A 24065-nucleotide genomic window follows, 5' to 3' on the forward strand; every position below is an offset into this window, starting at 1 on the left:
TTATATAGAGAAGGAGTGCAGAATGCTATTTTTTTTAATTATGCATTTAAATATGTTAAATTAATAAAAATACTACACACACTACCATATATTTGAAACACACACGCATATTATACTCTTTTGTTGATTGTCATAGTCTGTAGTCAAATTGAAAAATTTTAATCACCCTTATATCTTGTTCGCGTTCTGGCTTGTTCTGCAGTCAAGTAAAGCATACTAAATAAAAAGCAAAGAGAGTGTTTACGTTATAGGTGTGAGATCAAATTATTTTGCACATTTCAATATACAAATAATATAATATAACCAGACAGAAATTGGACTGATAAGACCAGAGGCTCCCAAACTTTTTTTTCACATCGAAACTTTCAAAAATTCAGTGGTTCTGGTGGAACCTCTGCAGAGGAATATTAGACTATTTTGATTTGCCACCCTATGAATTGAGTGCAAAAGGAATGAAAGTTTTAAGCTGACCGTTACTTTTAGGCCAGTTATTCCATAATTCAATTAAATAATCGAGTCAAGCGAAAATATGTCTCGGCTGAAGGTTGTAGTGTATATGTTCACCTTGCCCACAACGGTGGACACGCCTTGTCGACACGTTGTACTGAGATAAATTTTCATGGACCCTCGTTTATGAATTGTGAACCTCCATTTTTTGATCATACAAATGTAGACCCCCGTCGAATATCCCGTGGACCCCTTGGGGCCATATGGACCACTTTGGGAATGAATGGCTTAGACTGTAATCGTTAATGTTAACAGTAATTCTTTTAAACATTTTTTAAATATCATATCATAAATCGACCGTTCAATTGGGGATCGAACCTGCACCTCCGACTGACCGTGTCGGTGCTCTAGCCAATTAAGCTATGGAACGATGTACCCGTTAGATCGAAATTTTTGATATGATGATTTTATATTCGGTTCTAAGCGACCGGGTCGCCGTCTATAGTAAGTTCTTTATAGAAACCCGTAACTATTCAAAGTTTTAGATTACAATGAAAATCTTTGACACTTGACACTCAGCGCAAAATCTTTACACTATATAAGATTTTAATCACGGTCTTGTGAACAAGACATTCGCAGTTAAAGTAAGTCGAAATATTGAGCTCCGCAAAATAAAAATAAAAAACATGGTAAATATCCCGTTTTGAATAGTTTTAGTAAATCTCTACACTGTCGTAAAAGAGGCACTGGATAGGAACCGGTGGAGGTAGATCATCCGCACCAGATATAACCCTGATGCTGACCAATATCCTCAGTTGTGAAGGACCGACTGAAGAGAAAGAGATTAAATTATATACTATGAGTAAAAACTTTCAGTGTTTTTATTAATATATATTAATTTTTTTGTAGTCTATTCCTTAAGAAATGATATAGGGGCTGGTATGAAAAAACTGACGCTGCGTGAAATAAAATAAAACTCTGATATTTAATGACGCTGAGGCTTTTTACAGCTTTTTAGCGCTAGAATAACAAGCGTCAATTTACGTTTTGATAATAGAGTTTTATTATTTTAATAAATTATAATTTGATTTATTTAATAATACCAATCAGAGTTGGGAAAATGTAATACCATCCTGGCTGACCCACTCTCAGACTTGGCCCGAATTTTATATAAGTTAGTGGATAGGAAAACTTAAGTTGTGAATATCTAACAATTAAACTACGTCTCCTAACCAGGGCGACATAATCGCCCTTGCGATAAAGCCCTTAAATTTGATTTAAAAAAAAAAGAAACCAGTCAGCTAGAACAACGAAGTTTTGCGGTTCGATTCCCACTGTGGATGGATACTTGTATTTATACACCGGCCTCGGAGAGCACGTTAAGCCGTCGATCCTGTTTGTTATTATAAAAACCTGATAGCGATCATTACTCATAGTAGGGAACATTTCCGCCGACCTGCAGTGGAACAGCGTGTTGGATTAAGCTCTAATTGTTCTCCTACACGAAGAAAGATGCCCATGCCCAGCAGTGGTATGTTACAGGCTGAATTGTGATCGCCGTATAGATAACTTTGATTTTTAAATATTACGGTAATCGTTCTTAAGGAATACACTCCAATCGTATGTCGGAGCTGACACATAATTATAATAAAGGAGACGTTAGGATGATGTTGTAAATATCAACTTTACCTGCACATACTATCTTTGAATATAACTATGATCATACGAAAAGCTGACTCTATTTTCCGGCATCCTGTTATAGTTTGCCTGAAAAGCCAACGGACTCATTTTTTTGTTTAAAAAAAAAACCCAATTGCCAAACGACTAGCGAGGTTTCGAAAAAAGCGGAAAATAGAAACTTAAAATTGAGTTGATAAAATAGATTCAATTATGAATTGCGAATTTGTATCAGTTTCACATTAATATTAATTTAAATCTAAAATAGCTTAGATTGATTGATTTATAGGTTTGTTATTATTACACATAAAGGAAATCTGATGCCGAAAATGACACGACGATAAATAATTTTAGACTGCCTTTACAATACGAGGAACTTAAGGGCCAAAACCTGTAGCGTGCTATCGGCAAGGCTATATTTATAATTGGGTGGCGTGTGGAGGCCTGTTGACGTCATCGCTAGCGGGTGGGGGCGCAGGCGAGCCGGGAGGCGCGCCCTCCGATACGCACTTGCAAATTCGCACCTCCATGAATGGAGGAATTAAATTATCTCCAGACCGACCGACTCACAGTCCACGACCTGAGCTGAACTCTAAAATAACTGCGCATACCATCGATGCCTCAGTCGAAATGTTATTGAACCACGACAGGATATGAATATTTTATATCGAGTTTCCCATATATCGAGTAATAAGTAATTCAATTAAGTTCCCTATGTACAACAGAAGGCCTTGAATATAATAATAGATGTAATTTCAGAATAAAATTGTGAATGTATAATAGGCATTCGAGGAACTCTTAATAATTAAAATAACTGCCGTAATTGTATAGATCTTTGACACAACATTTCATTGCGTTATCATAACAATGACATATATTTTTCAGTTCAACTTAAAGTAAAATAAAGATAATTTAAATTTAAAAACTTTAACCCCATAATTTTTACTATACGTACATGCAAAAGATGTTCCAAAAACATGTTTCGTAAATAAACATTTAATCTTGTTTCGATAACGAACGGTGAGCAAGAATATTCTTTTTCGTTCAATAAATTGGAGTGAGAGACTATTTATTGAATATGTTGAACGTAACGCTCGTCTTTTGTTTGTGCGTCTTTCGATATTTACTTTATTAATACGTATGAAGCAATGCTAGTTTCAAAGAATTTAGTTCCACATAAGCGAATTTTAATCATTTTAATCATTCTAATTATTAATGTATTAATTAATATTGTCATATATATTCGACAATGCACTAAGTACTAAGGTAAAACACACAGTTTGCACTAACACACACACACACACACACACACATACACACATACGAAAAATATGATTAAGTTATTATCTGGGACTTTGGCTGTGTATTTTTACGATTTTGCAATGTGTACAAGCAACCATTTTTTCTAACATTACAACACTTTTTTTTGTTATTCACACCTACATGGAGATGCTACATGGATATGCCCAAAAAAAAAAAAACTATTTTCTTTCGTGTACTTCGGTTTTGCTTACGGCTCGTAACCTTTTTTTATTAAAAACTAGCTACGCCCGCGACTTCATCCGCGTAGTATTAAATGAATATTGTTCAGTTCGCAGAGTTACAAAATAAATACATTTCTAAAATAAATCTAGCCTAAATATATCAGCTATCTGCCAGTGAAAGTCCCGTCAAAATCAGTTCAGCTGATTCAGAGATTAGCCGGAACGAACAGACGGACAGAATTTTTTTTTAATTTTTTTATTTCGTATAGGTACCGTGTTTAAATCCATATGCATTTAGTAAAAAGCGGTTATTTTAATCTTACAAACAGACACTCAAATTTTATTTATTTATATAGATGTATGCTTAAAGTTTAGGAAGCATACATTATTGAAAAAAAAAGATATGAATTTATTTCACATTCTTGCCTTAGTCGGAAATTTAAAATATATTATAATTTGAACAAACAATTTTTAACTTTGACCGACAAAGGTCCAATAGAAATGTTTCTTAAGGTTATGTTAGGAATGGTAGAATCTTAAATCAAAGATATCAATAAACATTATATACTTTGTTGTCTACTTTTGTATAATATTAAAAAAAAAACATGAAACAAAAAATGCTACAATTTCAAAGAGACCTAGATAAAGTGTTAAATAGAAATGATTCATTTTTGTTTACACTATTCATCTTTACTTACTTAACTCAACAAGCGATTATCTACTTAATTGCTATTGCTTATTGACGTCATCACCAGTTCTTTGGCACCATGTATATTAAAAATACTCGTCAAAACCAACATTAAATCCTTAAGCTCAGCCGTAACCTCCTCTTTAAAAGTTTCGTCCCCGATTTTATGCCCTTCTACTAAGTACAATTTTTTAAGAGTCATGCCCTAATTAATGTTCAGTGTCCTATTTAAAGGGTCCAGTCGAATAAAAGGGTAAAGTAAGCGTCTAGAATACAGAATATTATTAGAGAATTTATAACTACAGATAAAATGTCTAGACATGCATAAGAGTTAATGCTTTTGTTACAAAAAAAAAAAAAAATGCTTTGGGCGAAGTTTTAATAATACTAAACGTGCTATTGTAAGTAAGTAACTGTCTAACCTTCTTTTCAACCGACTTCTAAAAAGAAGGACTCATAATTTTTTACTGTGTGACCGATTCTTTTTTTTTATTCGAACGCTTATGCTTGTCATATGGTCCATTTAAATTTTGGTCGAGATATGACGAGTGACTTTTAATTTATCCATCATAATCGCATTTACTTGACTATTTTTTCGTCTACCTTACTTGTCGATGTAATCCAAGTCGATTTTTTTCATTTGTGAGCAAACGCAATTATCTTACATCGTAATATAAGTCATGCGAAAGACACGAGCCTAATAATAATAAAATCAATAAACACAAATAAAAATGTTATGTTGTGTATTAGTAGTCAATGTAAAATTTTATACGCATTACTACGTGACACACACCTGTGAGGTATGCTGTTTAGCTTCCTAAGTGATATATTATTCGATATAACATGTTGTCGCATACATATTAATATATTCAACATACTTTTTTTTAAAGATCTACGTCAAAAGTTAAAAAATGTCATATATACCGTTACTATGAACAAAAAGCATTAGAAAGTAAAGATTAATTATTACTTTGAAAAAAAAAAAATAAACAATAAAAATAAATTAAGCCATATAAGTTAACTTCTTCCATAGTCCGTGTCCAACGATATTTTTGATTCTGACACGGGGTTCATTTCACCTTATTTAGTCAGTTACGGTCTTATAAACGTTTCTTAATATTTAATCAATTGCTTAACAACGGATTAGCAAAAACCTCACTTATAAACACTATTTAGCGTTAAGAAGTCGTTAAGTAGTGTTTAAAAAGCCGTCAAAATTAAACACTGCCGAGACATAGTTTAACTCTCGCTAAGCGGCAAGATGGCGGATTTCACATAAATCAGATGTTCTATTGTGACGTCTGATCTACTTACTTGCGTTTTTTTGATAGAAAAAAAATATATATTTGTGCTTAAAGCATGGATGGATTGGCAAAACGACGTAGCTGATTTAAGGTAGATAGATAGTAGCTGATTATGAGAAGAAGAAAATTATAAAAAATGTTATTTTGGTATATGTACCGTGTATGCATGTATAAAAAAGCGGTTATTTTAATATTACAAACAGCCACACCAATTTAGTTGTATAGATGACAATTTAATTAGAATACAATAATCCTCTTTCATTTTCTTTTAATTTTCTTATTTTAATTTTCCAATTATTTTAATATTACAAACAGATACTCCAATTTTATTTATGTGTATAGATGACAATTTAATTAGAATACAATAATCACACTAAAACTCAATAAAATGTTTAGAATAAAACTCATTGATTTTCTTTTAATTTTAATAAATTCATGAAAATGTTGAAAATTAAATAAGTTAAATTCATGACATTTGGACACGGTCATAGATGATATAATATGGAAAAAATAGAACTTTTAACAATTTCGTTCATTCAATTTCTCTATCTAATCGATTATTTTAGGTATAATCTGTGCCAACCATCTATGTATCGTTCTTTGTTCGTTTCTTAACTAAGTAACAGCTAATCAACGTTTATAAGTAAACAAAAGTTAAACATGGATTTATAGTTTAAGAGCGGTTTAACTAAGCGGTGGCTATTGCTTAGCGAGATTTTTATATGTAAGACCGTTAGACTCTCTTGTATCTATTCGTAGCTTCAATAGTCTGTTCACGAACGGTAATGTAAATAGTAACTTAGGATATTTAGCTTTATAGGTGTAGATTATCTATATTTCTTTCTTTTATCATTCTTAATTACGCCTATAAAATATATGAACAAAAACTGATCAATATATTTGAAAGTAATTTTTTTAATTAAATTAAACCTCAATTTAAAAGCGGTCTTTATAATTAGAAATCATTATAATTGTTTGAAGAAAAGATAAGTACTGATATCACAAGCAAAGATAAAGACGAAAACATTCCTGTTACATAACATTCGTTATACTAGTTAGATAGAAAGCGGTTACTTTCTAACGTTGACACTATGCAGGCAACGTGAGGTTTTTTCGTTGTGGTTGATATATAGACATATATTTTAAGCCTGTGATATACTAATATTTCACTTACCCCTCTTCTTAACATAATCGAACATCGAATCGTTGTGTTTTAATCTGCAGCGAACGGATCGTGCCGTGTACCTGTGTACCAGAGCTTATGTATCGGTATAATTAATCATCAATATACGGTTTCATTCTGTAGTTGCCAGCTTAAAGGAGAAAAATGAAGACTGACAAAAATAAAAAATAATGGGACTTACTTATAGTAATAGATCTAAATCAATTGAACGATGTTTCGCGTCTATTGAGAATTCCTGGGTTAAAACAACCTTTATTTTCTCGGTTTATAATAAAATAAAATTCACAAGAAATTTTTAGAAGAATTTCTAAAACAAAACTCGAAGAAGTTGTGATGTATATAACGTTTTATTGTTTTCAGTGTTAAGGCAATTAAATTTTTGTGATTAATTTATAGAATTTGAAAATTCTGAATGACGCTATGGAAACTTATTCGAGATTTTTATAATTTCTCTAGAAATATGGATCAAGAGTTCTAGATACTAAAAATAAAAATAAAAATCGAAATAAATAGCGAAAAACATTAAAAATAATATTTTAAGGCAAACAACTGCTATATACGAGTATATCGTATACATAATGCGTGCGGTCAGAGGCCTCGAGCGCGTCGTGCGTGTGGCTGCTACGGGTAATCGATGGGTTTCGTGTCACTGTTTACTACTCTGATGCGAACTTTAATTCAATTACACTTATCACGCGAGTCGATCTTTAACTGAGCTATTATGAAATGTCCCGATTTTTAATGTAATTTGTCTTTCATCTAATATTTATATTATTTCGCTTAGCTCTATTAAGTATAATCAACCTTTTTTTAACATAAAATCTAACAAATTTAATACACATAATTGTGTTTGCTCGCAAACGAAAAAAAACCGACTTCAATTATATCGACAAGGAATACAACGTAGATCGACGAAAACATAGTCAAGCAACTACGCGTTATCAAAGATTACTCAAAAAGTAGTTATCAGATCTCGATAAAATTTATATGTGACCACATGATAAACATCAGCTTTCGATTTAATTAAAAATTATCAAAATCGGTACACCCAGTAAAAAGTAATTACGGATTTTCGAGAGTTTCCCTCGATTTCTCTGGGATCCCATCATCAGATCCTGGTTTCCTTATCACGGTACTAAACTAAGGATATCCCCTTTCCAACAAAAAAATAATTATCAAAATCGGTACATCCAGTAGAAAGTTATGCGGTATAATACAACGTAGGTCTACGAAAAAAGCGTCAAGTAAAAACGCATTATTAGATATAACTCGAAAAGTAGTTGTTAGATCTCAAATAAATTTAAATGGGACCAATTGGCACACACCACCTTTCGATTAAAACAAAATTTGTCGAAATCGGTCTACCCGGTCAAAAGTTCTGATGTAACATACATAAAAAAAAAAAAAAAAAAAAAAAAAATACAGTCGAATTGAGAACCTCCTCCTTTTTTGGAAGTCGGTTAAAAACGGGCAGACCCGAGAAACCTCGTACCACCATAATTTTTTTTTGTGAACATATCGAATCTGTATATATTTTCTTATATAAAAAAAATCGTCTAAAAATTGCGATGATAAGATAATAAATATACTATACTATTTTTAACAGGTTTTTAGTCTAACAGGAAAGTTAAAGATGTGTTATAAAAAATCGAAAATATTAAAAACATATAGGTATATCTCTGCCAACTCGCATTAAAGCAGCGTGGTGGATTAAGCTCTGATTCTTCTCCTAAATGAGGAAAGAGGCATATGCCCAGCAGTGGGATGTTACAAGCTGAAGCGATATAAACATAAACAAATAGTTATATAGATAAGCCCAAAATTTAAAACAATTTAATTCAAGATTGAAATAATAATAAGTATGTAGGTATTTAAAATTCCTATAGTATAAAAGCTAAACCCTTAGGTTCGCGTCAGACTAATGTCTATCAATTTAATTATATTTGTTTAGGTTTCGATTCAATTTCATGTATTAATGTATCAAATATTTTATTTTGTTTTAAATTAGATACAGCTGAATGTAGACGTATGAATCAAACTATATAAGTTTCAAAAGAACAATAACGTGAAGGCGCAATTAAATATAAAATACAATATGTTGCGACGTTGTGAAGTTAATGATATGACTAGTTATGTCAGCGTCTTCATTGTGCCTGCAACCCACTTGGCTACAAGGTGCTCTATATGCAAATATTTTCTTGTATTTTTACGACATCAACCTTAACAGAAATTCTTTTAATATTCTTACACCCTTAAATATACTAATATATAAATAAATACATTGAAATCGAATAACATTATCAGGTCGATTCAAGTTAGAGTAAAGTATTTTAACACGTAAATGTTTGTTACTTGGTAACAATTTTAGCCGTACATCTTTAATGGTTTTCATAAACAATAAGCTTCCATGAGTATATCGTAATAATACATATTTATATAGATATATGATGTGCGTTTAATGCAGGTAGGAACATACGTGCCTTAAACATACTTAATGTTAAATGCTATGCAGAGGAAATATTCTAGGGATACAGCGGAAATTTATACGTATGAACATTTAATAAATTTCGAACAATTCCCTTGTACGAAAGGGTGAAATGAATCGGATATGTAAATACAAAGAGTGGCCACAGACGGCTTGTCGACACTCGGCATAGACATCGTGCCGCTAACCTAATTGGCGCCAACTCTTCGGATAATGCTAATTTTATGACATAACTACCCATTTGAGAAATTCTGTGCTAGGTAAGCTGTTATTTGCGTATTTATTTCAGATAAAGTTAAATTTGGTTTCATTGTCTACATTATTTATTTATCAATTTTTTGTTACTTACGTAGTAAAAATAAACACTAACTTATTAACAGCGTATGTATTGAAGTATATGTTGTATTATACTCCGTCCATTCGTTAATTTTCTGTTTGAAAGTTCAAAAATTTTTTAAATTAGTGACTACCTCACACGTTACCAATTCGATTTGAAATAATAGTCGATTGTATTAATTGATTAGACTTTATTAACTACGCGGTTCAAAGTTAAATTTCCGTCAAAAAATAAATAAATAAATGAACAGTTATTGTTCTTTACTCTTGGTTTGAAATTAAATTCCAAGATTTCGACTTAATTCCTTGCAAATAATTAATCTTGAAGTCATAGATACTATTTTTATTTCCTTTTTTTATTAAATTTATAGAAACAATATTTATATAACGTAAAATTATTTTTATCATATGATCGATTTATTTTATTTCAAGAACTGTTTGATAGTCTGTGTGTAGTTCTTCACTACTAATCACTACCCGTCAATAAAGTATGACATTACTGTAGAATTTTATAGTACACTAGCTGTGCTCGCCACTTCGTCCGCGTCTAATTTAAGAAAAAAGTTATTGTTCAGTTCGCAGACTATTAAAATAAATAAATGTCTAAAATAAAAATAGCCTAAGTTACTTCTTACTATGTGGTTACGGCAGTAAGAATAAAGTCACCCCCTTTCTTCCCATGGGTGTCGTAAGAGGCGATTAAGGGATAACACAGTTCCACTACCACCTGGGAACTTAAAAAGCTGACCGATGGCGGGAGATAGTTTTGAAATACACAGACGGAACACGGGCAGCAGAGTCTTCGGTGCGACAAAGTCAGCCCTGCGGTCACCAACCCGCCTGCTCAGCGTAGTGACTATGGGCAAAACACATGAGTTCGCGCCATTCTGTGTCCAGCAGTGGACTGTATTAAGCTGAAGCGATGAGCGACTCCTTGTTAAATCAGCTATCAGCACCATTGAAATCCCCATCAAAATCGGTCCTGCCGTTTCAGAGATTAGCCGGAACAAACAGACAGACAGACAAAAATTGTAAAAAATGTTATTTTGGTATATGTACCGTGTAATTAATACATGCATATGCATTTAGCAAAAAAACGCTTATTTTAATATTACAAGCAGACACTCTAATTTTATTTATTTGTATAAATTATTTCGAAATAAAAAAAAACTGTAATTTATAGGCCTGTCAAAAAGAAAATAAACGGTTGGACGGGGTATAAATATGTTAATTAAATATAAGTGTACATATTCAATATATCTTACATAATAAACTGAGATGACATCGACAATCCTAACTAAGACTACACATATTGTAACTTTAATAGTAAGAACCTACAGAAATTATTTCGGTTATATTAAAAAAATTCAATCAAGAACTGTGCCACATTTCAAATGTTTAATTCTTAACATTCCACTATTTGATAAAGGCAACGATCTTATTGAATTATAGAAAAAAATATGAATCAAGTTAATAAAATGTCCCCTGGCACTTTTACTGGACTTTATAACGCCCTTCCGGCCAGCGATGTTCTGAGCGCGACGGTCAAATGTTCGTTCCACTCACTTATTCGTGGAGCTTAAAAACCACAAATCAAGCGGAACTGTTCTCACTTTAACAATTTTGAACCGTCGTTGACACCAAATCGTTAGCAGTTTTCACGTTGACTATACTTTGTCAAACATAAAACGATTTTAAGTAATCGTCATATTCTTTAACAACTTGTGTCTTCGTACAACAGCATTTTTATTGATATAAATATGTCTTATTATTAAAATTAAGAAATTGTATTAATATTAAAATAAATTGTCATTGAATAGATCATGTTATAAGTATGGGAAGGACCTTCGTGTAATTGTTATTGTTAGCCATTGAATGTGGCTAAATTAAATTGGCCTTAACCTGGAACCTTCAAAAAAATACATGCATACTGTTGAATAATTTTTATTTGTTTGGCTCGGAAGCGTTAACACAAAACAGCGATCCACTGAAGGAAATAATATTTAGCTTTTAGTAATTGTGATGTATCGAGGAAAATAATACGAATTACTTGATAGTAATTGTAGATAATTTATTCAAGCCTCAAACCAATTTTCTCTCGATCCATCAATGTCAATATCTTACTTTTTAGTCTTTCATATTTATTACTGACCTAACAGTGATGATACCATTTTTATAGCTTTTGTAGCTTCGGTTTTGTAAAGAGAGCTTGTTTTAAGTTTCGATCCTATACAATACAATTTTTTTTTTGATATCGCAGGGTAACCCATTTACGGGTGATATCCAGGATGCCCGGGCAGGCATTCCTAGACCGTATGTCGGCTTCAGCACTTGGGGGTGCACTACCGACCAAAACCCCTGCGGGAGCCCTCAGGCGCTTTAATTGGAGGGTCCCGGATCTGCAGGCAACAGGATCCCTCTACGCACCCCCGTTCATCGCCTGCGGACGGAGGCCTCGTCGGCGGCCCCCTCTCTCATCCGCTCGTCGTTCTCCTTCTGGGACATTACTGTCTCGCAGAAGGAGACCATCGCCTTCCAGGACTCGTCGTCGCCGAGCATCGCGGTGATAACGCTCGGCAGTGACAAGTCCCCTCCGAGGACTGTCGTCAGATGTCGTCCCGACGTAGCGCCGCCCATCTCGGGCACACCTCGAGGGTGTGCTGGGCCGAGTCCATCGCCGCGCCACAATCGTGACATCCAGTCGTCGGCTCCCTTTGGTCCGTCCGACACAAGTATTCACCAAAGCAGCCATACAATACAATACCCTATACAAAAACGGTTACTATACAATACCCTAGTCAGAAGCGTTTTAGTTAACGCGTCCCCAGTCTGGATTCCCTCGTATCATGTTCACGTTGAAAAGATAGAACGTGTACAAAAAAGCTTCACCAGGTTCCTACGTTTTAAGTGCCCTGGCTGTCCGTATGGAGCTGACTATTCGGTTAGACTAAACCATTTCAACATGACATCATAATAACAACGTAACAACTCATCTGATCGGATTGTGCTTTATAAAATCATAAACAACTCAGTTAATGTACCTGAATTGCTCTAAGAAATTAATATATGTCAAAAAAAATCAAAATAAAATAAAATAAATAAAATATATGTGTACCTCAACAAAACCTGGTGAGATCTAAACGTAAAACAAACACTTGGTCAAAATGCACCCATGAATTGACTGATTACCAACTACAACACACTAGACAGTTGCTGTGGTATCGACATCTTTGCGGACACGTTTCCTCAGTTTGCTAAAAATTTGTTGACAGGTTCTGGAATGTAATTATAATTGTTAACTCTGCATATTTCTCATTTCTGTTGTTCTTAATTTTAATTTTTTAGTTTAGTTTATTTTTGATTCGACACTTTTCTAATACACTCGTTGACGGGATCGATATTCCTAAGCTGAGTTTCTTTATAAATGCTTTAACTAATTCTTCGTTTCTTTTTTATTTTGTATATCTGTTAATCTATTTATTGATGTAATGATAGAACAAAGTTCTTTTATATAAGTGATGTGTACTTCTATAAGTGAAGAGTTCACCATAAACTGTTATTTTCCGAATATTTGAACTCTTTATTGTTAATAGCGAATAAGTAGTTGAAGTACATTTATAATAATAAAAGATCAACTAGCTATTATCTACCTCACAGAAAGCAAATAAAAGCAACTATTGTTAAGTTATAAAAATATCCGAAAAATACCACATGTTCCTGATAGTCATCATCCAAAATATATTAGAGAGAGAAAAAAAACCAAAGACTTGTGTGTTGGAGCTATGTTTGTGTTCTACGTGCTCTGTCGATAAACATCTCAACAGAGAGAATCATAGACGAAGAGTTTTTGCTTTTGCTATATAGTATAAACAAGAAGTTTGAATTTCGTTTCAATTTATAATGTACTAATGAGGTTATTATAATAATAAAACCAACTTCAGTTATATTGTCAAGTACTCGTAATACAATTTCTTCTGCATGACTTATATTACGGTGTAAAAAAAAACCGACTTGCATTTCATCGTCAAGTAATACAACGAAGGTAGACGTAAAAATAGTCAAGTTAATGCGTATTATGAGAGGTAACTCAAAAGTCACCCATCAGATCTTGATCAAATTTAAACAACAAGCATCAGCTTTCGAATAAAAAAAAAGAATCATTAAAATCGGTATACCCAGTGAAAAGTTATGCGGTATAATATAAGTTAGGTCGACAAAAAAAAATAGTCAAGTAAATATGCATTATTAGATATTACTCAAAAAGTAATTGTCAGATCTTGATTAAATTTAACTGGGACCACATGAGACGCACCACCTTTTGGTTAAAAAAAAAACATCGAAATCGGTCCACCCGGTCAAAGTTTCTAAATTAATATACATAAAAAATACAATCGAATTGAAAATCGCCGTTTTTTTGGAAGTCGATTAAAAAGAATGAAACCACTTCATTAATTCAGGGGTCAAGCCCACCTTTGAGAGCTAAAGGGCTTAAAAAAATATTTTTTGAAGTGGGCGTACATATAATTTTTATTCGTCTATGTAACAAAATATTTTATTACTCACACGCCTAAAATATTTTATTACGTGACATTTTTATTTAAAGCTTCTATTTAACTTGCAGCGTACGTATTTAGGTATGCTTGTTATTTTGGAATCTTACAACTAAATTTTCAAGCATATGCATGTTTAAAAATCATAAATTAAAAGTAAAAAAACAAATCTTTGTTTAGATGCGCTTAAAAGAAGATTTATCTTTGTAGATAAACAAATAAATTAAACAGCTTGATCCGATTGATGGTAATTTTTAAGTTTCAAACTAAGTAAATATGAGTACTTGAATTTCGCGATAAGCTATTCTATCTGTACATATAAATAAAATTGAAGTGTGTAATAAAATAAAAGTTTACGTATTTAAAATTGTTGTGATAGAAGTGTTAAGAAATTTAGGCTAATTTCTTAACGTCAGAAAGGTTATTAAAAAGGTATGGTACACAAATAGACCACAGAATGTATTAAAGTGTATCTAAAATAAATATTTATAATTTATGTAAAATGTTCACCCGAAGGCGCATCTGAGAAATATAATATCATGTATATTAATACGCTAAGGTTAAGATGTTTACCTCCCGTTTTAGAAAAAACCTCACAATTACTCCACATGAATTATAATTTGTGTACGGAGAAAAAATAAAAATGATTTAAATTATTACTTAAAATTAGTACATTCTTTTTAACCGAATTCTAAAAAAGGAGGAGGTTCTCAATTCGACTGTATTTTTTTTTTTATGTATGTTACATCAGAACTTTTGACTCGGTGGAGCGATTTCGACAAATTTTCTTTTAATCGAAAGGTGGTGTGTGTCAATTGGTCCCATTTAAATTTATTTGAGATCTAACAACTACTTTTCGAGCTATATCTTATAATGCGTTTTTACTTGACGCTTTTTTCGTCGACCTACGTTGTATTCTACCGCATAACTTTCTACTGGATGTACGGATTTTGATAATTCTTTTTTGTTGGAAAGGAGATATCCCAAGTTTAGTACCATGATAAGGAAACCAGGATCTGATGATGGGATCCCAGAGAAATCGAGGGAGCTTCTTGAAAATCCGCAATAACTTTTTATTAGGTGTACCGGTTTTAATGATTTTTAATTTAATCGAAAGCCGAAGTTTATCATGTGGTCACATATAAATTTCATCGAGATATGATAACTACTTTTTGAGTAATCTTTGATAATGCGTTGTTACTTGACTATTTTTTCGTCGATCTACGTTGTATTACCCGTCGTTGTAATTGAAGTCGGTTTTTTTTTCGTTTGCGAGCAAACACAATTATGAATGTCTAGTTTTATTTTTTATTTTTTCATCAGTATGTTAATTTTTTTCGACGTAGAAAAAATTAAATTTCTTTTTTTATAATTATTTTTACAAATATTTTAATCTACTAGAACTCTTATTAAATATAATTGTTTTTAGGCAATTTATGTTATTTTTTCTTCTCATAAACTTCATAATTTTTCGTGAGCTAATATGGATTGATGTCAATTAAATTTGACACGAAAAGTTATATTTGAGGTTTCTGTCAGAAAACGTAATGCATTTTTATTCTAAAAAAAGGTATATTTCGAAAGTTAAATTTTGAATTTCTTAAAATATAATTACAAAGCTCATTTCATCAAGTAAACACTTTTCTGTCTTGTTTATATGTATTTTAAAATAACTTCTAAATGCCTAATATTGGCCCTTACAGTAGGCCCAATGCTTACAGTTCCCGCTGGTTACTTAATTAAACAATATAGAATAATAATACTCGCATTACACATATGAATTGAGGGCATATATACCTAAGAAATTTTCGAAAATTACTAAAATCGGACACATAAAAATTTTTAGTTGTCGGCTTCGCGTGGAATGCACCATATGTGATATGCTAGTAGTTGTGTAATATCACAAACATCAAACTTAGTATTTATTATTATTTTTAACCGACTTCCAAAAAAGGAGGAGGTTCTCAATTCGACTGTATTTTTTTTATGTATGTTACATTAGAACTTTTGACTGGGTGGAGCGATTTCGACAAATTTTCTTTTAATCGAAAGGTGGTGTGTGCCAATTGGTCCCATTTAAATTTATTTGAGATCTAACAACTACTTTTCGAGCTATATCTAATAATGCGTTTTTACTTGACGCTTTTTTCGTCGACCTACGTTGTATTATACCGCATAACTTTCTACTGGATGTACCGATTTTGATAATTCTTTTTTTGTTGGAAAGGAAATATCCCAAGTTTAGTACCATGGTAAGAAAACCAGGACCTGATGATGGGATCCTAGAGAAATCGAGGGAAACTCTTGAAAATTCGGAATAACTTTTTACTAGGTGTACCGATTTTGATAATTCTTTTTTTGTTGGAAAGAAGATATCCCTAGTTTAGTACCATGATAAGAAATCCAGGATCTGATGATGGAATCCCAGACAAATTGAGGGAACTTCTTGAAAATCCGCAATAACTTTTTATTAGGTGTACCGATTTTAATGATTTTTAATTTATTCGAAAGCCGATGTTTATCATGTGGTCACATTTAAATTTCATCGAGATCTGATAACTACTTTTTGAGTAATCTTTGATAATGCGTTGTTACTTGACAATTTTTTCGTCGATCTACGTTGTATTAGTCGTCGATGTAATTGAAGTCGGTTTTTTTTCCTTTGCGAGCAAACACAATTATGTACTTCATAACTGTGTCGTAAATATGTACTACTCATTTGTAATTTAAGAAACAGGATTACTTATAATATTATTGTTTTATATTAATCTAAATTATAAAGATAAGTGATGGTTGTAACAATACAATTAACTCAATGGAACAACACTATCAAGTAAAACGAATGTAATCGGATTGCTAATACAGATTATAATTTACAAAATTATAAAAAAGGTAACTTACAAAAAAGTAAATATTCCTAGGAGAGTCGACTGTGATTAAAGAAAATATAAAAAGACCTTAATTTATCCTCTGAGGTGTAATAATATTTCTCTTAGTAAAGTTTTGATAGCGATGCTTAAGGATATTGCTTGAAACTTTATGAATCGAGAAAAAATTATGCGCTAAAATAAAAATAAAAAATTTTAAACGTAAACCTACGCTACCATTTAGATTAGTTGTTTTTTGTTTTAAATATTTGTTTAACGCAGATCAATTCGTTTAAGCGTATAAAAATCGCGCAAGAATAAAATGAAAGTTTCTATCGTACATAAAATATTGTCCTTTAAATAAAATGGTTACACGTTTCACTCTGGATTTCTACCGTCATTAGTTTGACACAACACTTGTTGCAACGTTAAGATTATTTTTGTCGTAACATTAAAAATATAGCAATATAATAGAATTTAAACTATTTACAAACACCTATTTACACGTGTCTATCTCTCATAATCATCATCAATCATCTACATCTCTACATGTAAATCTATACAAATAAATAAAATTGGAGTGTCTGTTTGTAATATTAAAATAACCGCTTTTAACTAAATTCATATGTATGTATACACGGTACCTACATATACCAAAATAACATTTTTTATAATTTTTATCTGTCTCTCTGTCTGTCTGTCTGTTTGTTCCGACTAATATGTAGAAATATATAGAAATATAGTATACACGTAAATACGTAGAAATATAGTATAAAAATCTAGCTGACTCGGCGAACTACACACCGCCATAATTATTTCGTTAATATATCTTTTTTTTTAATGTTCTCTTATAAAAAACTAGTTTTGAAAATAACGAACGCAATGAAAAAACAATTATCCAATTTGGTGCAGTCTTTCGCAAGTTACGAACGAACATACATTTCGAAGATACATTTTTAGATGAGGTATTTGACTACTAACTGTCCTTTCGTTGTAAATTATAGGTGTGCTTACGCGCTCATTGGACGGTTTATGCAGAACTAAATTGCTAGTATAGCTCGTATATTGGGACAAAATAAAATTATAAAAGGGCTATGAATTTTTTCCGTGAAACCGGCAGTTAGTATTATACGGATATACATGTATGTATTGCTCTGATACTAGAACATAGACATAAAAATAGTGAAAAATAGTAATGTGATAACCTGCAATTGTTACTACAGTTGTAATAATGCTAATCGTAAAACTCGAAATTGGCTGGACCATTTCAGCTAATATTTTTTCAAGTTTTTTAATAAACTGAGAAAAGTTCTTACAAAAAAAAATGGTACGTCTGTCTGGTCAAGAAGTATATAATATGAGTAGAATTCAGAGTAAGCAGCTGGTCTAAATAAACTCGTGTAACATATATAATGTTACTATTTTGGTGCGTAATTGCTCTTTTCTTTTGCTAGGCGTTGTCGTACATTAGCACGGTCTTTGTGACGTGTGGGTTTTGCGTATGGGGCCATAGCTGGGGATCGGGTGAGTAGGGTTTAGCTCATGAGTATATAACCGCTTGCGGCGAGTGGCCTCTTCTTTTTCCTTCATTTTCCAGCCACGGCCAGGTTCAGGGTGCGATTTGTTGGTGTCCTTGGCGAGGCGGTCACGAACGTTGCCGGATGCTTCTGATGTGACCACGTGGCGTCACATTTTGCACAAAATTGCCGGTTCTGATGTTGTCGACCCTGCGGCAGTCTGTCTGAAATCGTGGGGAGTTGCGTGAGCCTAACCACGTGGTGCAAGGTGGTGCTACGGACGGTGCCACGTGGTGATTCGGAGCATGATTCGGCTAAGTGACCTTTTATAACCTCCAACCATGTGCCAGGAATAAGTCGAACCTTAAATAGCTAGTGCTACAGTTTTTTTTAATTACGAGTTTGTGTGTTCATAATTTTAATTTTAATTTTAAAAATTTGTCATCGTTTATTAAACTACATGAGTGTTACATTGAAGTATAATACTATATACTATGGTGTGTTATACTTTGCAATAAATTAATTTCAATCTGTTATCTTTTTGATTTCATCATCCTTTAATTGAATTATAGTTAGTTTTTTATTTATTTTTTAGTTCGTCGTGTTAAAAATTTAATATATTCTCTCTAGATTCTTTTTTTTTAACGCGCGACAGTCGTATAAATAGTAAAGATGGCCACAGGGTAAGTAATTACAAAAATCGATCCGTATGTTTATCGACAATATTTAATAGTATTTAGTTTTAGACGTAGTAAGTGGTAATGGATAGTTTGTTCTAGTGTAGACTATTTGTCTGGTGTAGGATTATACTTTTTTAATTTAAATTAAACAAAGCTCGCCATGTGTATATATATATATACATTAATAAATGAATGAGGTAGGTATTATACGCTAAGAAAGATTAACAAGGATCTAACAAAAGATAATACATTCTAAGGTCGAAGTTACAAGACCGGATTAATTTTAGAATAAGGCTGTCTTATTTAGCTCTACACGAGAACTTGTTAAATTCAATTATTCGTATAACTATTATTTAAATTAAATATTACTTTTTCTTTAATATTTAAAAATTCGGCATTGATATTAACTTTTAGAGACTTGCATTAAAACGTACTTGGATATATGCTTTTTATTTAATTTTTTACTTTATTGTACAACACAAATATATTACAAACAAAACATAAAGATTAAGTTACATATTATGAAGTACAATGGGCGGACTTATGCCTAATTAGCCATTTTTTCCAGACAAATCACGCAATTTACATGTTTTTTCACATCTTTTACGTTCAAAAGTAAATTTTTATTTAATACATACGTCTCGTATAAAATACAAAAACTGACAACGAGCAACCGGTCACAACACTGGCTTGTAGCTGTTGCGCTTGCGGTTGCGGGATCGATCTCCGTACATGGCATACTGAGGCCTGTGTCCAGCAGTGGACTGCGATAGGCTGAAGTGATATAACTAGGTCGGCAAACAAGTGTACGGCTCATCCTGGTGGTAAACGATTACCGTAGTTTATAAATAGGCTTATAGACTTTATCATTCATCACATTACACCAGGCTTAATATTATTGATTTTATTTTTGGCTATGCTTTAGAATCTATCGATCATATCGATTAGTATAATTATAGCAGACATGTTTCTTTATGTGTAGCATTTGTTAATTCTTTATCAAGTATTTATATTATAGAAATATAATTACTGAACAATATGTTCAGAGTTTATAAATCTTAAATATAAAATAAAAACAATAAATTTATCTATATCATATTTAAAACATTAATTATTTAGGATAATCAAGTTTTCACTGTGAAAACAAACTCGTATTTTTATATAACTTAAAAGCTATAAATAGTTTTTACAAGGATCCTCCAGTCAGGAGAAAATAAGGCATAATACTTTAATGAAGACAGTCTTTATTCCGCTCCTTTTTCTATACCGAGTAACTTAACAGGAAAATGGAAACACGATTATTGTTATATGTAACGAATTTTCTTAAGGTCAATGAAATAGAATATAATGTTATACATAAATGTTCGTTTAATTACAAATCTTGAAAAAAGATAAAAGCGAAGCTTTTTTCTTAAAGTAATTGTCCTTTTATTTCACAAATACAATTTACTGGGAAATAAAAATCTGGTAACACAATTTAGTTTCCTCGCAACAGGATTACCGTTTCAGTATTGTATTAATCTGAATTCTTAAAGAACCAAAAATAACGTTTAGTCCGTTTTTCCGTCTATTGATTGCTTCAGCCTGTAATATCCCACTGTTGGGCATAGCCCTCTTTCCCCGTCTATTGATCGTGACTATGAATAATAATAAATATCTACCTAATAAAACTTACACACAATTACATTACAATACAATTACAAATTTAATTGTTACTTGTGCCTAGTTGCCTGTATTGAGAAAACTTTATTGTATATTTTTGCTATCTCGACTGGCACACGAATTACTTAAAATGGTTATCGGAAAACTTCATAAAAGCGCTCAAAGTGATCATAGCTTGGAGATTTGAGAAAACATTAACATTATATTTTTAGCAAGTTTGCCATATGCGTGTTAGGTATTGCGCTGTAAGCTTTAAATAAAAGGCGAAACTAAAATACCTTCGTGACATTAATGCAATCTAAATATTTTTTTTTGTTTCTTAACAGCTTTATTTTTTATATTTAGACAAAATGTTTAAGTGTAAATTTTTCTAGAATTCCGAAAGCAAATTTGAAAACGGTGTAACATAAAATGAGTTACACCAAGAACGCGTTTTTTAAGCAAAAACAATAAAATCTAAGCATTAGTACAAGGAAAAGCAATTGAACAGTAGGTATAGATATAAAACTTTCAAAATAATTATCAACATCTTATTATTGACATCTGTTGAGCGATAAAATTACAGTTCAGGAACCAGTGAGAATGTAACCCACTGGAGCGTACACTAAAATAATTAGTTGTTCTCTATTAGTAATAACTTATTCCTACGCTCGCGTGTTGTTGCAAAATTAGCATATAAATAAAATACTATGCATTTTAAAAAGTTTTCAATTGAAAGTTCAATTAATGATAAATTATTTCGGCACGTTTACACACAATACAGTCGCATAAAATATTTAAAAACGACTAGATCGTTATGTGCGTAAAGTTCATTTCTATTAATTTAAATATTTTTCTAAGCTCTATAAACTAAAACATTTAAATTGTAATATTGTACAAATATTATTATTAAGTTTTCCTGCCGTTTGAGCAATTTGCATTTGATTATGCAACATAAAACGGGTTCACTGATAATAGAAATTTAAATTGGTTTTACTAATAATACTATAATAACCTTTTTAATAAAAAGTATAATAAATAAGTGTGTGGGTGTATATACTAAAAAAGAAAATAAAATTAAGAGGCCCCCAAAATGTTCATCTTAAATTGGACTTTTTGCTTTCTTCAAAATCATTATTGTGTCTAGTTGATAATAAAGCTGCGGTGTCGCAAAAGAAAACACAGTGCGTTTTTGGTTCCAAGGTTAGTGTTCTGGAAATTTTGACCTGCAGAACAAGTCTCGGGACGGCCGGAGACCAAAGTTGATAATGAAGAATTGAAAGCTATTGTGGAATCGGATCGTACGCACTAGGAACGACCACCATGCTACTAGGATACTGAAATATTGTTTAGTACCCTGAACTTTTATATTTGTTTAAATTAAGTTGATCACTCATTGATAATGATTAGGTACATTCAACGCGAATACTTCATCATTCCGCGAGTTGTATTTATATCCCTGTTCTCGTTTATTGTACTATAGTGTATGAAACGCTAACGAACCTTTTTAGCATCGCCTCATGATGTGTAAATTTGTTATTCGTATGTAACCTAACTAAATTTAGAAAATGTATATGCTATTATAAAATAAAAGTAGTCACTGTAATATGTTTATAACGCAAAATTTTCTTAAGAAGCTATTTTTTTGGCCCAGAGGAAATTTTCAAGAAGATGCCCGGCTCTTGAGGTAGAAACGGATTATGTGGGATTCTTATCCACTAAAACCTCTGCGGTGGTCGTCTTCGACACGAAGTTGGAGGAGCTACGGGATCGCTTGTGCATGCGCATCCGTTGCTCCACCCGTGCCTCGCTCCACCCGAGATTGTTGGAGGACAAATAAGCGACGATGCCTTCGTCCTCCACGTCGAGATTAATCGGTCCTCTCCCGATCTCTCTCAGATGACTACTTCTGGGACATGACAGTCTCACAGAAGGAGATCACGGCTTTCTACGCTGATTCCTTTTTGAGCATCGCTGACACAACAACTCGCAAGGAAAGATCTTGCCCGATCTCTCGGACCAGGATTTGATGCTCAGAGTACCAAGCCGGACACAACTCTAGCGTGTGCTGTGCAGAATCCTGATCCGCGTCACAGTGGTAGCAAATTGGTATCGCTTTACGTCCGATCTTACACAGGTATTCACCAAAACATCCATGACAGGTCATTACCTGTGTAAATCGGAAGGTACTCGATGCTTTCGTCCCATCCAGGCTTCAAAGGCTGGCAGACTTGCTCGTACAACGCGTTTGTGCGCATAGCGCTACTCGTAGAGACAGATATTCTTAAGACGCTCTACCATATCCTTACATATACTAAGTTTTAAGCAAACATACGCAAATATTCAAAACACATTAAGCAGAGACGCGTCTGAAGCTACATAACCTTATGACGTGCAAGATAAAATGTTAAAAGTTGATATATGATCATTGCCCTGTAAATATATTTATATCTTTTATGCTTCTAGTAATTATTTAAATATTCAATTATATAAGATTGTATTGATTTTACTGTTATTATTATTTGTTTAAGTACCGGAAGAGCACAAACATGGCGACACCATCTTCCGAATAATTAATACAAATTACTGATTGCTCAGCCGCCAACTTTGTACTCTACTGGCGGGATCGTTGCCTTATAAATATGATAATTTGTACGTGAAGAGTTACCACCTCCGCCGGCGAAGGCGAGGTCTCCACGTTCTGACGGCTCGCACGCGCCTAGGCACGTAGGCAGCGGGCCACCCGTAGCCCGACTCAGCGCACCGCACAGCGCTTTCTTCACGCCGACTTCGTTCTAAGCTGAGGTGCGATCTCGCTAAGAGACATTCTTAGGACGAACGGACATCCCGAACCCTCTTAAAGGGCTCCCCTTTTTCACTCACAGCTGGGTCTCCGTACCCGGCCACCCCACCTGGTGATGCTGTCAAGGCCGATAGGGCAACAGCACTACAGAATTCGAAAAAAAAAAAAATAGTGGAGAGATAGATGTTATTTAATTATTGTGCGGCTAACGTGACTATTCGATAATAAGTGGTGTATAAGTGATACAATAAGTCTAATAATTTTCAATGTAATTAAATGTCTGTATTGTGAATAAATAAAGTATATATTTAAAGCGAGAAATAAATGTTTTATTGAGTGTTTCATTCATACTTTACAATAGTTATAATTTTAATAACTAGTTAGTTACTTTTAGTTTTTAATG

General features: G+C 32.7%; 2 long non-coding RNA genes across 2 annotated transcripts in view; both read right to left on the reverse strand.

Moving 5' to 3' along the window:
* LOC123658534 overlaps positions 1–24065 on the reverse strand; it is a 36330-nt gene that overhangs the window by 6689 nt on the left and 5576 nt on the right. The window lies entirely within an intron of this gene.
* Positions 898–22188, reverse strand: LOC123658535. Its single transcript, XR_006743902.1, has 3 exons — positions 22176–22188; positions 12053–12058; positions 898–1014 (listed from the first exon to the last, which is right to left on the reverse strand). It is a non-coding gene; the product is annotated as an uncharacterized LOC123658535 (long non-coding RNA).

This window comes from Melitaea cinxia, chromosome 12 (assembly GCF_905220565.1).
Source record: "Melitaea cinxia chromosome 12, ilMelCinx1.1, whole genome shotgun sequence".
NCBI classification, from domain to species: Eukaryota; Metazoa; Arthropoda; class Insecta; order Lepidoptera; family Nymphalidae; genus Melitaea; species Melitaea cinxia.